The sequence below is a fragment of the Ixodes scapularis genome, unplaced genomic scaffold, assembly GCF_016920785.2.
Source record: "Ixodes scapularis isolate PalLabHiFi unplaced genomic scaffold, ASM1692078v2 PGA_scaffold44__24_contigs__length_19508400, whole genome shotgun sequence".
NCBI classification, from domain to species: Eukaryota; Metazoa; Arthropoda; class Arachnida; order Ixodida; family Ixodidae; genus Ixodes; species Ixodes scapularis.
Genome location: NW_024609873.1, coordinates 2,763,675 through 2,776,210, shown reverse-complemented (window position 1 = coordinate 2,776,210; position 12,536 = coordinate 2,763,675).

Below are 12,536 nucleotides of genomic sequence, written 5' to 3'. Positions count from 1 at the left end.
TAGATTTATCATTTTAACTAGGTCCTCCTTACGGGCCGTTACCATAAAATTGTCAGAATATATCAGAAATATCTATAGAATTGCATTGACCAAGATATGTTTTGTGCGGTGATGCTATTTTAAGCCTGATTTAATGATAATACATCGGTAAAAAAACATTTGCAATCAAGTTGCACAAAACGGGAGGCTCTATCTTTTTGAGACTAATTAATTAAAATTATTGTATGAGCTATAAAGCAACAAAAATAGCATCACCGCACAAAACATCACTTGGTGATTTCAATTCTATAAATATGACTGATATATTCTGAAGAATTTTACGGTAACGGCCTGTAAGCAGGACCTAATTAAAATGACAAATTTATTGATAACTCAGGATCTACTAAAGCTACCTGAAAACTAATTGCATATTTGAAATCACCACTCAGAAATACATCAGTATACTAAATTTTAGCACGATAAATGAAAAATAAAAAACATGAAGTTAAAGACCAGTCTTCCCCCTTAATAATGTTTGGAATAAAAAGGTGTTCAGCGTTTTGATCAATTTGCTTTTTAATTAACAAAGCTACAAGCATAAATCAATTAAGAAACTTGGGCATCACCGAAAATTACAAAATCTTTGTACTTCAAAAAGATGCAACATGCATGCCACATTTTACAGTATCCTGAAGAAAATGTGCTCTATGAAAGCACCTTAAATTTATGCTTTAATGATACTTTTTTCAGAACGTTGTAAGAATGCTATGCCCGCATACCTTTGTAAAGTGAGGCAGTTTAGTGGTATTGCATTATACGTAACGAGTTTTTAATTTTCATTTAATTATGCTCTTATTTTTGTTATTTAAAAGTTAATTATTTGTAAATAATTAACTACCTTTATATTCCCTAGGCTATTAATTTTCCTACGTTTGGCCTTATGATATCAGCCTTTTGCTGTGGGTGCATAGTTCTGGTGGGAACAATTTGGCCTGCACTTTCTGTAGCACTTTGTAGTTTTATACTTCCACTTGTTTCCAGAATTTCCATTTCACTATTTTTATTTTTTTATTTACTTATATCATTGTCTCCTGATGTTCCAGAATCTCACTTTATTTTTTTCACACCACATGTGCAATTTTTTTGTTAAGAATTTAAACTTGCAAAGGCTCTGAACTAGTGATGTGCTTTGTAGCACACTGTGATAGAATTCAGGCTCACTGTACTAATTTTGTAATTTTTTTTTTATGTTTTGAACTGCAGTTCTTGACTTTGCGTCATGCATAAGGCATGTGGAATTCCATCTTCCTAATTTGTTTTTTATCAATGTCAGATTACATCATGTTTTATGTGTTTTACATCAGATGTGCATTGTTTTTGTTTAGAATTCAAGCTTACCTATAGTCTGATCTATAGTCATTGACAGGTTAAGAACCCAGTACAAGCCCGCCCCCCCCCCCCCCCCCCCCCCCCCTTCCCTAAAGCTGTCTAGTCTTATCACCTCAGCACAGCAATTGCTGGAGATGGTTCGAGGAGGGACTCACCTCCTCTCCAGCATTTGCTCAAGTGGTGTAGAGCTTTGCGGGGCAGCTTGTCCTGGGTTCTCGACCTGTCCCTGACTATAGTGCCGTGCCTGCAGTGCACCCTGTGATAGAACTCCAGCCCACTGCCACTTTCTTTGTCTTTTGTTTACTTGTTTTACTTGTTGGATGTGTTCCTAATTTTCATCTTCACAGTTCGCTTTTGCTTTTTTTTATTTTCTTATATCAGTGTCTCTTAATGCCCCAGAATAAGTCATGTTTTATGTTTTTTCACCCCATATGTGCAGTGTTTTTTGTTAAGAATTTAAACTTGCAAAGGGTCTGAACTAGTGCTGTGCTTTGTAGCACACTGTGATAGAATTCAGGCTCACTGTACTAATTTTGTAATTTTTTTTTATGTTTTGAACTGCAGTTCTTGACTTTGCGTCATGCATAAGGCATGTGGAATTCCATCTTCCTAATTTGTTTTTTATCAATGTCAGATTACATCATGTTTTATGTGTTTTACATCAGATGTGCATTGTTTTTGTTTAGAATTCAAGCTTACCTATAGTCTGATCTATAGTCATTGACAGGTTAAGAACCCAGTACAAGCCGCCCCCCCCCCCCCCCCGCCCCCCCCCTTCCCTAAAGCTGTCTAGTCTTATCACCTCAGCACAGCAATTGCTGGAGATGGTTCGAGGAGGGACTCACCTCCTCTCCAGCATTTGCTCAAGTGGTGTAGAGCTTTGCGGGGCAGCTTGTCCTGGGTTCTCAACCTGTCCCTGACTATAGTGCCGTGCCTGCAGTGCACCCTGTGATAGAACTCCAGCCCACTGCCACTTTCTTTGTCTTTTGTTTACTTGTTTTACTTGTTGGATGTGTTCCTAATTTTCATCTTCACAGTTCGCTTTTGCTTTTTTTTATTTTCTTATATCAGTGTCTCTTAATGCCCCAGAATAAGTCATGTTTTATGTTTTTTCACCCCATATGTGCAGTGTTTTTTGTTTAGATTTCAAACGAACGGGCTGAATTGACTGGTCCATGCTGTGATACAACTGAAGCTCACTGTACTACTTGCATTGTATTTTGTTACATGTTTTTAACAGCAGGTCTCAAATAAAGGTGTGATTGACTTGAGCTGCAAACTGAAAAACCATCGAGGCAACAGCAGTGCATCTTCAAGCCCTTGCTTTTTGTCCTAGGGGACAAAAAGCAAGGGCTCAAATATTTGTCCCTATGGAACAAATGTAATGGATTAACATTTACTCCTTCGGGATTAATATTTAGTCCTGTGGGACTGAATGTGTGGGATTAACATTTAGTCCTAGGGGTCTAAGGGGTGGGTGCATGTGTTAGTCCTAGAGGACTAAATGGAAGGGCACTACTGTTAGTCCCAGGGGTCTAAATGCAAGAGCGCAACAGTTAGTCCTAGGGGTCTAAGTGGTGGGTGCATCTGTTAGTCCTAAGGGACTAAATGGAAGGGCGCTACTGTTAGTCCCAGGGGTCTAAATGCAAGAGTGCAACAGTTAGTCCTAGGGGGACCAACTGTGAGGGACTATCCGTACGGGTGCAACAGTTGCTCCCATCCCCGTTAGTCCCCAAGGGGACTAATGGTAGTGTCAGCGCATTTACTCCCCGAAGGGACTAAATCACGCTCCCTTTTTTCTTAGAGTGTAGAGGCAACTTCGGTGCAGAAGGTGGAGGTCGCAGCTCGTTAAGCCCCGCCCCGTGCTTACAAGGTGCTTACACTTCTCATTGGCTATAAAGATGATTGAAGTGTGAAAGGTTGGCTGTAAATATGTATCTCTGTGACCTAATAGTATTTTAATCGACTAAATGTTTATGTTTGAGAAGCAAATCGTCGACATACAGTCATAGTTGCTTTCAGATGTATTCCGAGAATGCTTCTACGCACTTTGGTTTGAAATGTTAACAAACATGGCTGCCGGCGTCTTCGGGGTACCGAACGAGCCAAGCTCCTTAAGCACGTCAATTTTTATGAGTGAGGCGTGGTTCTGAGTTCACAGACGTGTTTGCGACGTAGTTTTCAACAAACAACTGCCGCAGGTACGCGCCTTCCTGAAGCGCTCTGCGGACGCTAGTTCTTGTAGCGGGGCTTGCGTAAACCTAGCGTCCCGGATCAACTATTTTGATGGATCTGGTTCGATTTATTTCTTTGCGCGTGTTGATGCTGAACAAATATGTTGGTTCTAGTATAAGCGGCCCCGCCGCTCTGTGAATTGTACAACCGTAGCGATTGCGACCATGGTTCTAATACCGAGAAAATACCTAAGCAGGTAAAAATTTGCGAGCCATTTGGCTGGAGGCGATCGGGCGTTCGGCTTGCTTCAAGTATGTCTAGATATATGTTTCCGTCATTGCGCCCTCGAAAGGCCAGCTTTTAAGTTTTGCAGTGTACCTGGCTTATATGCCAAGGCGTATATTTTTACGACGCGTTTTAATTGCGCGTCATGACGCTCACCTACCTTGCCCGCCGATGCCATGGGAAAAAAAAAAAAAAACAATAACAGTAAAGCTTGAAAGACTGCATATTTATTTTGTTGATATTTTTGGTGCTCTCGGTCGTTTATTACGCACATCGAGAGACGCTGACAGACGCTTGTATTGGACCGTGGCTCGTCCGTGATGGAACGCCGCTTTCATGGTCGCGTCTTCTGAGCGTTGCAGAAGTTTTTAGACGCCGGATGAATAGCAGAGGGACGGAGGCGAAAACGGACGCCGACGCGCATCTTTCGTGTCCGTGCCCCACGGCATTGCAGACGACGATAGGCGGTGGTGAAATAGCAGACGATGCCGAAGGCTGCCGCTCGTCTGCTCGCATGACTAGCAGGCAGTGTTAGACTTTCAGACTAGAAACGCCGGATGACGCGAAAGGGAGACACGACGCTTGTTGCCCTGTTCGGTCGAGCAGCAAACCCAGTCCAGTAGTAATGGGTAGGGCCACAGATCTGTGGGCGGGGTTTAAAGCGGGCTGTGGCCTCCTTTTAAATTGCGTCTAACGGCAGAAATATTGCGTGATTCTTTTTTTTTTTGTGGAAATTTTGTTTTAAAATTTGCGTGTCCCAGTCTTTGTGTGAGCGCAGCTCGCACCCTAGGTCACAGGTGGCCGCTCTGAAACAATCTGCCCGATCCGGGCTTCGATCCCGGGATCCTCCCAAAGGTAGTGGAAGCGTCTGCCAACTTAGCTAACCGGAAGCTGGCAATCAGTAGAGCAAGGAGCAAACGGATGGTCGACAGTTGCCACCAGTCTTGATCCTGACCAGATCGGATCAGACGTTAATGATGTCACCTAATGATTTTTGGAACAAGTCCCCAAGAAGTTCCCTCTTGAGGGAGGCATTACACAAGGTGGGCATTACATAAAGGGGGCATTACATGAGGGAGGCATTACATAAGGAATTACATAAGTGTCTACTGAGTTCCAACTCCTCAGTTGTTAGAGTTAGTAGAGCGCTCCGAGAGTCTTGGTTAGGTTCCGTAATCAAATTCCGGACCAGATTTTTTTTTTTAGCAGTTATTTGTTGTTTAGACGTCGCAGTTGCGCTCCGTTTCAGGTGGAGGCTAAGTGATGTTCTTACCCGAATCTCCTTCCCGCGGGGACTTCCCCGAAATATCAATATATCAAATGATTAACGACTCGGAAGGATGACCATTCGTAACCTTTAAACCGCGGTTACACTGCTCGCACCATGGCTGCAGGCACGATGACACACACAAGTTCCTTCGTGTCTGCAGCGAAGAGAGGCGAGCCGGTAACTGCACGAGTCGACCACAAGGGGGGGGGGGGGGGGGGGGGGGGGGCAGGCAGGGGCAGGGACAGGCACAGGGGCAGGCAGGCAGGCAGGCAGGCAGGCAGGGCAGGTGGGGCTGTGCAGGGGGGCCAGGAACGGAGGCGGAAAGATGCGCTCCGATAGGAAACCGAAACCCGGAAACGCGTCCACATTGAGCGTTGCTTTCGGAGTGTTAGTAACGTTCTTTCTATATTTCTAAACTAAGTTCGTGGAGTGGTTTTTGATGATCCCTGGCAAGTTTCTTATTGAAACCGTAACAATAAATTGGCAAGTTAACAAAATAATTACTCGAAGGTAACGAATAAGCTATACATACCGAAGGTTATTAATTTTCCCAAATAGGCCCTTTGGCAATACGAATAAAACGTGAACCCTTTCTTTTTCCAGTGCGATGCGTGCTTGTCGCAGAAACGATTTGGCGCGCGTTTCGAGCAACGTCCCTGTTTGAGCACATGCCTACAGAGAGTTTTTGTAGGACCAGCGAGGGCGGGAGCTTCCTATGAGGGATGCCTCATAAAGTGTCTGCGGACAGTATTTTTGAATGACGTATTAGCGGTGCGACCGGGACTTTGCAGGTGCTCCGTGTTTCAGCGCTGAACCATGGTTGCCCAAGAACGCCCCTCGCACGGGGCCTAATGAGAGGACATTTTGAGATGCCTTGCGGCTTCAACTCCTCTACTCTTGCACTTGAAGCGTCGACCGGCGAGAGACAGCGTTCGTGCTGTGCGCGACGGAGGACGTCAGGACCAGAAGCCCCGTCGCTCGTTATCGCCGCATCGCTGATGGGTTTAGAAACCCCTCCTTCATCGATACACGTGCAGTCCCCAGCTCTAATTTTGGCTGCCGCGTAGTTAGCCCGTAGAGAAAAATAATACACAACCGGGGACGCTCAATTTCAGCGTGCCTGCGAGGCAAGCTATAGACCGTTTTACTGAAAGAGGGCGAGAGAGAAAAGGGGAGAGGGCTACCGGCGCTTTCCCCCTTTCTGATTGTGTAGAAAAAGTGAAAGTCCCGGATGAGGGGCTTGGCCGGTGTTGGGTGTCTGCTGTGCCCCAACTTCGTTCGCGCTTTCTTTTCTGTTTTGAACTCGCAAACTTAATTAGAGTAACGGGCTTCGATGGCAACAGTTCCCCGGTCATCGGGACACCATTGCTCGGTCATAGGGTGCACGAATAACGACAGAAAGCGTCGAATACTGTCCGAGGACCTATGTAGCTTGCAATGAATCCGGCAAGGCGAGAGCGGCTGCAATGTCTTTAAGCTCCATCGCTTTCCACATGACCCCGGTCTTGGCGGCGGTGGATTGCGTTCGTAAACCGAAAAGACATTTCCTCAACACCATCTCCTCGACTGTGCTCGGAACAGCTTGTGAATGGAGCGCGCACCGGACGCTGTACCGCCGATGAACATGGGGTACGCTCGCAAGGTGCGTGCCAATTTTCTCGTGATAATTGCTGTTTCAGCTTGTAAAATTTTGTAACTGAATTTATCTTAATATTGATCATTTGCGGTGGTGACTGACTCGATTTCATCATTTACAACACTTAGTTGAAGGCTTATTTCCGCCACCGGGTGAGGCTAGAAATTGTTGAAAAGGTAGTTCTATCGGTTTTCCTGAATAGCGATCCCCTGTGCGATACCATGCAGAGAGCCGACAAAAGCGCTCCTTGGAGTGCCGCTGTTGGATTGTTTGGGTTGTTTCCGTTGATTGGGCGCTTTGAAGCGCTGGATAGTCGCTCCAGGGTACGACTCGTGTGTTGCGATCTGCGTCTTCGAGCCCAGTGTGTACGTTTCTTTGTTCGAGTCATGGCATCCGCCAGTGCGGCAACGGGGGGAACAGCGGCAGCGAACGTGTCAGCGATAGAATTTGGAGGTTAGTACTCAAAATATTGCATCAAATAGTAAAATAATTCGTGGTTACTTTGACGCTTTCTGCGGTTTGATATAAGCACATCTAGAACGTCTTCGTCGTTCATCCACAATGAAACATGAGAACACGGACACGCAAGATAAAAGCAGCGCAGCAAAACGATATATAGCAGCTCCGGGTGTTTACAAAAGTTAATTGAGGTTCCCGTTTCGTGTATCGCCTGTTCATTACTAAAAACGGCTGCGTTGAAATAAACCTATTGCAAGCAAAAATTTATGAATGGTTCATCATTTCCGGTCACGCGGAAAGCGGTGGAGCTTCAAAACATTGCAGCCGCACGTGCCTTGCCGAATTCTATGCAAGCTACGAGGTCCTTGGGCGGTATTCGACGCTTTCTGTCGTTATTCGTGCACCCTATGACCGAGCAATGGTGTCCCGATGACCAGGGGACTGTTGCCATCGAAGCCCGTTACTCTAATTAAGTTTGCGAGTTCAAAACAGAAAAGAAAGCGCGAAAGAAGTTGTGGCACAGCAGACACCCAACACCGGCCAAGCCTTTCCATCCGGGACTTTTACTCTTTCTACACAATCAGAAAGGGGGAAAGCGCCGGCAGCCCTTTCCCCTTTTCTCTCTCGCTCTCAAAATGGCGCTACTGCGCAGCATAAATCCACTAATAATAACGGTTTTTTTTTCTTTTATGTGGTGTTGGCTGGTTTTTTGTTTGTTTGTTTTTGCCCTTTTTTGCATCGACCAGTGAGGTTAAGGCCCGTCCAAACAGTATACTTCGAAAGTTCGCGAGGCGATACGACTGCGACATAAATCGCCGGCGCACCACTTCCGTCCTTTTGGCGGGGCAAAGGGGGGGGGGGGGGGGAGGGAGGGAGGGAGGGAGGGAGGGAGGGGGGTGTTGTCATTTCTCGCTTGTGTCAAACATGGGGGCCTTGGAGCATGCTCATTACGTGGTCCAGACAGCCACTCACAAGCTCTGTTGGCTGTCAATCAATCGCTCAAGGATTCCGCTGCCCTTCAGGTCCCGAAAACGGGAAAGGGAAGTGCAGTGTCCGAAGTCTTACCCAAATAGGTCCGAGCTGCTCCGCCGGGTCGTGTCACGCGATAACACAGATAGAGTGACGCTGGGCGCGGGTTGGTTTTCGAACGCAAAGGTACAGAACCCTTACCTTGGAGTGAGACCGAGTAAATATTGGAACACGACCAAGGATAGGAGGGCCCGGCGGAACAGATGGATAGCACTAGCTCTCGGGGGGCGTGTGACGTCAAGTTTGACGAGCTGCACGATTTTTGCCGTAGTCGTGTTGCCATACGATCTCTGAAGGGTCCTGTTTGGACAGGCCTTTAGTCGCCCAGCTTACAACAGCCAAGCTCAATGGCAGCCGCCGAACTGTATGCGCACTGCATATACACCAACTCATGTTTACAAACAAACCGGAGCGCCCGGAGCGCCCCTAGCGGAGGCCACCGGCGCCGCGCATGCGCGATGGGGGTGTGGGCAAAAAGCTCGCCTTCGCCCATAAACAAACCATTGAAATGCGATGTTGTCGGCGCCGGTGTGAGTCCCCGCGCTCTTTTTCGCGTTGGAACTGGTGATTCCACGTCCTCCTAACGATGTCTGACTACTTGAGCAGCGTCAGCGAAATTAACAAGGCTCGTTACACCGCAAAACTTCGCGTGAATCATCTGACATGCGGCGATTCATTCCGCGTGGACGCCGCAGAACGTACGCTAAAGCCTGATTCGCATGATGAGATTTCGCTCGCAATTTTCAGTAGCGACGTCGCTCGAACTGCAAAAGCGTGAACCGTAGCTGAGATGGTCGACGTCGATACTGAAAATCGCAAGCAGAATCTAACCAAGTGAATCAGGCATAACAAGTCGGTGATGGCCACTGGTAACAATGATCAACATCCCCTTGTATCTACTGTTTACGTCGAGCCTGCTTACCAACCTTCAAACTTAAGTCTTTTAAGGCCTGCACTTAATTCTTATCGCTTGCAAGTACCGGGCCCACGTTTGGTCTACGGGCCGGTGTCCTCCAAAAGAGCAGACGACAAGCAGAAACGTTTGAAAGTGCAGACGACAGTTCGAACGATTAGGCGACCGTTTGAACTTGAAGACGCACTGAACGTAGTCCGCAGGTGGTCCATACAACTTGATGGTTTTCCGGAGTTCATTTTGGAACAAAACAAATAAATCTGATGACCACAAGTATCCGTGAATTCAACCCAAAGTGCTTCCCGCCCAAGCAATCGTGGTCCAACGGCGTCTGGTTTTCCCTTTTCACGGCACATATCCGCGTTCTCGGACGAACCGAGCGCATGAAAACTGACCTTCAAACCTTTTTCGACACTTTTGGTTCGGCCCCAGTCCCGGCGTTTTGACGAGAGGCAGGTTTTTGTCTGGTCCCTTTCAAAACAACGCAGGAATACACGTCTGGCATGGGGACTTCTGCCCGCAGCCCCAGACCGGAAGTGCGACCGACGCGCCACCACCGCGCCGTGACGTAACAGAGATGAGTTCGTGTATACAGTTTCGATTCCTCACCGGGAGAGTAGCGAACCGAACGTTTCATCGATTTGGTTCGGGTTCGGGTTCGGGGTGGCGGCTTTCGCTTCAGTTCCGGTCCAGAACCTGTTCGAACTATTTCAAATAACGGTTTACACCGGTTCGACCCGCTAAACCTTAAATATAGCTTTTAAGTGTTTCGCACAATACACCTTTATTTTCGGGCACAAAAAAGAAAAAGAATTGCGTTATTAAAAAAAAAAAATGATATAGCTTATTTTTATTTTTTACATCTGTCAGATTTTTATTTGAATTGGACGTCTGGCGAGTTAACTGACATACTAGGGAGGGCTACAACTTAGTTAAATTTTAATCGAACTCTTAGTAATAATTATTTAATGATGTGCATAAAATAATGAATGGCCTGTGCACCTCGTCCGCATTTACACGGAAAAATATGCTCACATATGCATATATGATTACGGCGCAAGCTAAAAGCATTCATATTTGCTGAATGTCGCGAAAGTTCTGGGATAAGCCCTTTCAGTCTACCTTTTAGAGAAATGCTCAGCGGCAATCGCAACGCTTTCTTTTTTTTTCTAACGAGCACACTATATTAGTGATGTGCTTGCTGCATCATTTGCGCCAAACTACGCCAGAGTTTACCCTGCTACATCCTGCTACATTTGGCCAAAATAGTGAGCAATTTTTGCGCCAACGTAGCGCCAAAACTTCATTTCACTTAATTAGCATTTAGAGCATAATAACTGAGGCCCCGCTACACGTCCGGATCGGTAAGGTAAGCCTGTGCAAATTTTCAAAACTCACGATTATCGCTTCAATTAGCATGCTATTCGATTTTATCTCTCTGTCATACACTGACACTACTCTGAATTTTCGCTATTTTTGTCGTGTGCGTGGTCTGCTCTGGCGGGTTAGTTAGCTTTGTTAAGTACGACTCTCACCACGCTCTTGTGTAACGCAGTGAAGCGTTAACCGCAAAGTAAGCATCGCGATTTTTCTCGTCTTGGTTCGTCGCTGCGCACCCGCGTTCTAAGAGGAAAGCACTACCCCAAAGCGGGACGTTAAACCGGTTAAACACGCAGGCGTCGGGTATGTTAAGAGAGAGAGAGAGAAGGAACTTGATTAGTGTTAATATAACAAATATGCCTTGCAGCAAAAAATTTCTTAATAACACTGCGGCTATTATTTTGTGATAGACTGGGATATTCTGGCGATATATTTTTGCAAGTTTGAGATTTAGTAAGGGTACTTGCAAGGAAATTTATATGAACTGCTCTATATGCTTATTGCAAGCGTACTTGCAAGAAAATATATATGAACTGCTTTATAGACTTTTTTATTTCAACTCTCTCGTTTAGTTATCACAATTATATAGGTTTTATCTGTTTTAGGTGCAGTCGATAGATTATCTTAAAACTAAATTAGATGAAGCAGTGGAAGGAAGCTTTGGAATAACCTTACCAGGTTTGGCTGGATTGTATTAAGAAGGCATACTTGTCGTTCACATGCCTGTCTTTGTTGACATGAAGTCTTACATACAAATATTATTCATGCTCATGTCAGAATTAGGAAGTTTTTTTGTTTTTTTTTATAAGAATTTTAGTTTTACCTTTAGAACTTGATAATGTTAAATTATCCGAGACTGTTGTAAAAGATGAGAAACTTAGTAGAAGGAAAATGAAACAGGAAACAAACATATTAATAAACACGTTCTCCTTGCCTATATCCTTTTTCTTTATTGGACAGGCCAACACGTGAATCTTAAAGGGAAGCTACGGAGCTTCTTGAAAAAATTGAGTTAGAAGTGAATTCTATTGTATTTTTACCTCGTGAACCCGAATACCAAAACCAATTTCCGTGCAAGTATTGTTAAACACGAGAAAAACGCGAAAGACAGTCGCTGTATGTGACGTCATCGACGGATCTTTTGGCTTGCCAAGGCTAGGGAGGCGGGACTTCAGCCCTATTTTCAAATTGCTCTTATGGCTCTCCGGCGCAACGCATTGAAATATAATTGTGATATCTGTTATTCTAAAGGCCAGATGAACGCAATTCAAATGTTTTTTCTCAAATGTAGAAGTGCCCCATCTTCCCTTTAACATATAATATTCGCAGTGGTACGAATAAAAATGAAGTGCGTGCTGTGCTCCAAAAGTTCTTTTGACTTCTTGAAATTGACTTTTGCATGCTTCAAATTGACTCTTAGCAGCCCCAAAAGCTGCTCCAAAATGACTCGAACCAAAAACATCGGTGCTACACTCAACACTAGCATGTGGATGAACAATCATGCAAACAACTAGACGGTCACAAAGGACGTCGAGTAAACTATCCTCCAAGATGGCGATGTAACGTCATGCGATCTCGCGGCTATACCTGGCTACTGATTATCTTCATGTGTACGCGTTTTTCTAACCCGCAGCGCGATCATTGCTAGGCCGAGCTGAGAGCATTTCCGTGTCTGATAAACGCCAAGACGGCTACGGACTTCCAGTGTACTGTGTCGGTTGTGTTCCGCGCCGATGTTGTCAATAATGCAAATCTATGCGGACGAGTGTCGCGTCGTGACAAGCGTTACGCGACGGCAAGGCTCCGCTTAACGATTGATTGGGACCGCTATTGTATAATAAGCATAGAAACAAGTCGTTATCGTTTTCGCGCGGCCTTGTTTACGTGCATCGGGGGGCATCGTCCACGCACGAAGCTCTTTAGTTTACATTCGTACGAGGCCGCATGGTCAAAGATCTAACCGACTGCAACGTTTTTAGGAGTCACGAGTCTGAGGCTTTAATCTTTGCTCGACCCTCGTT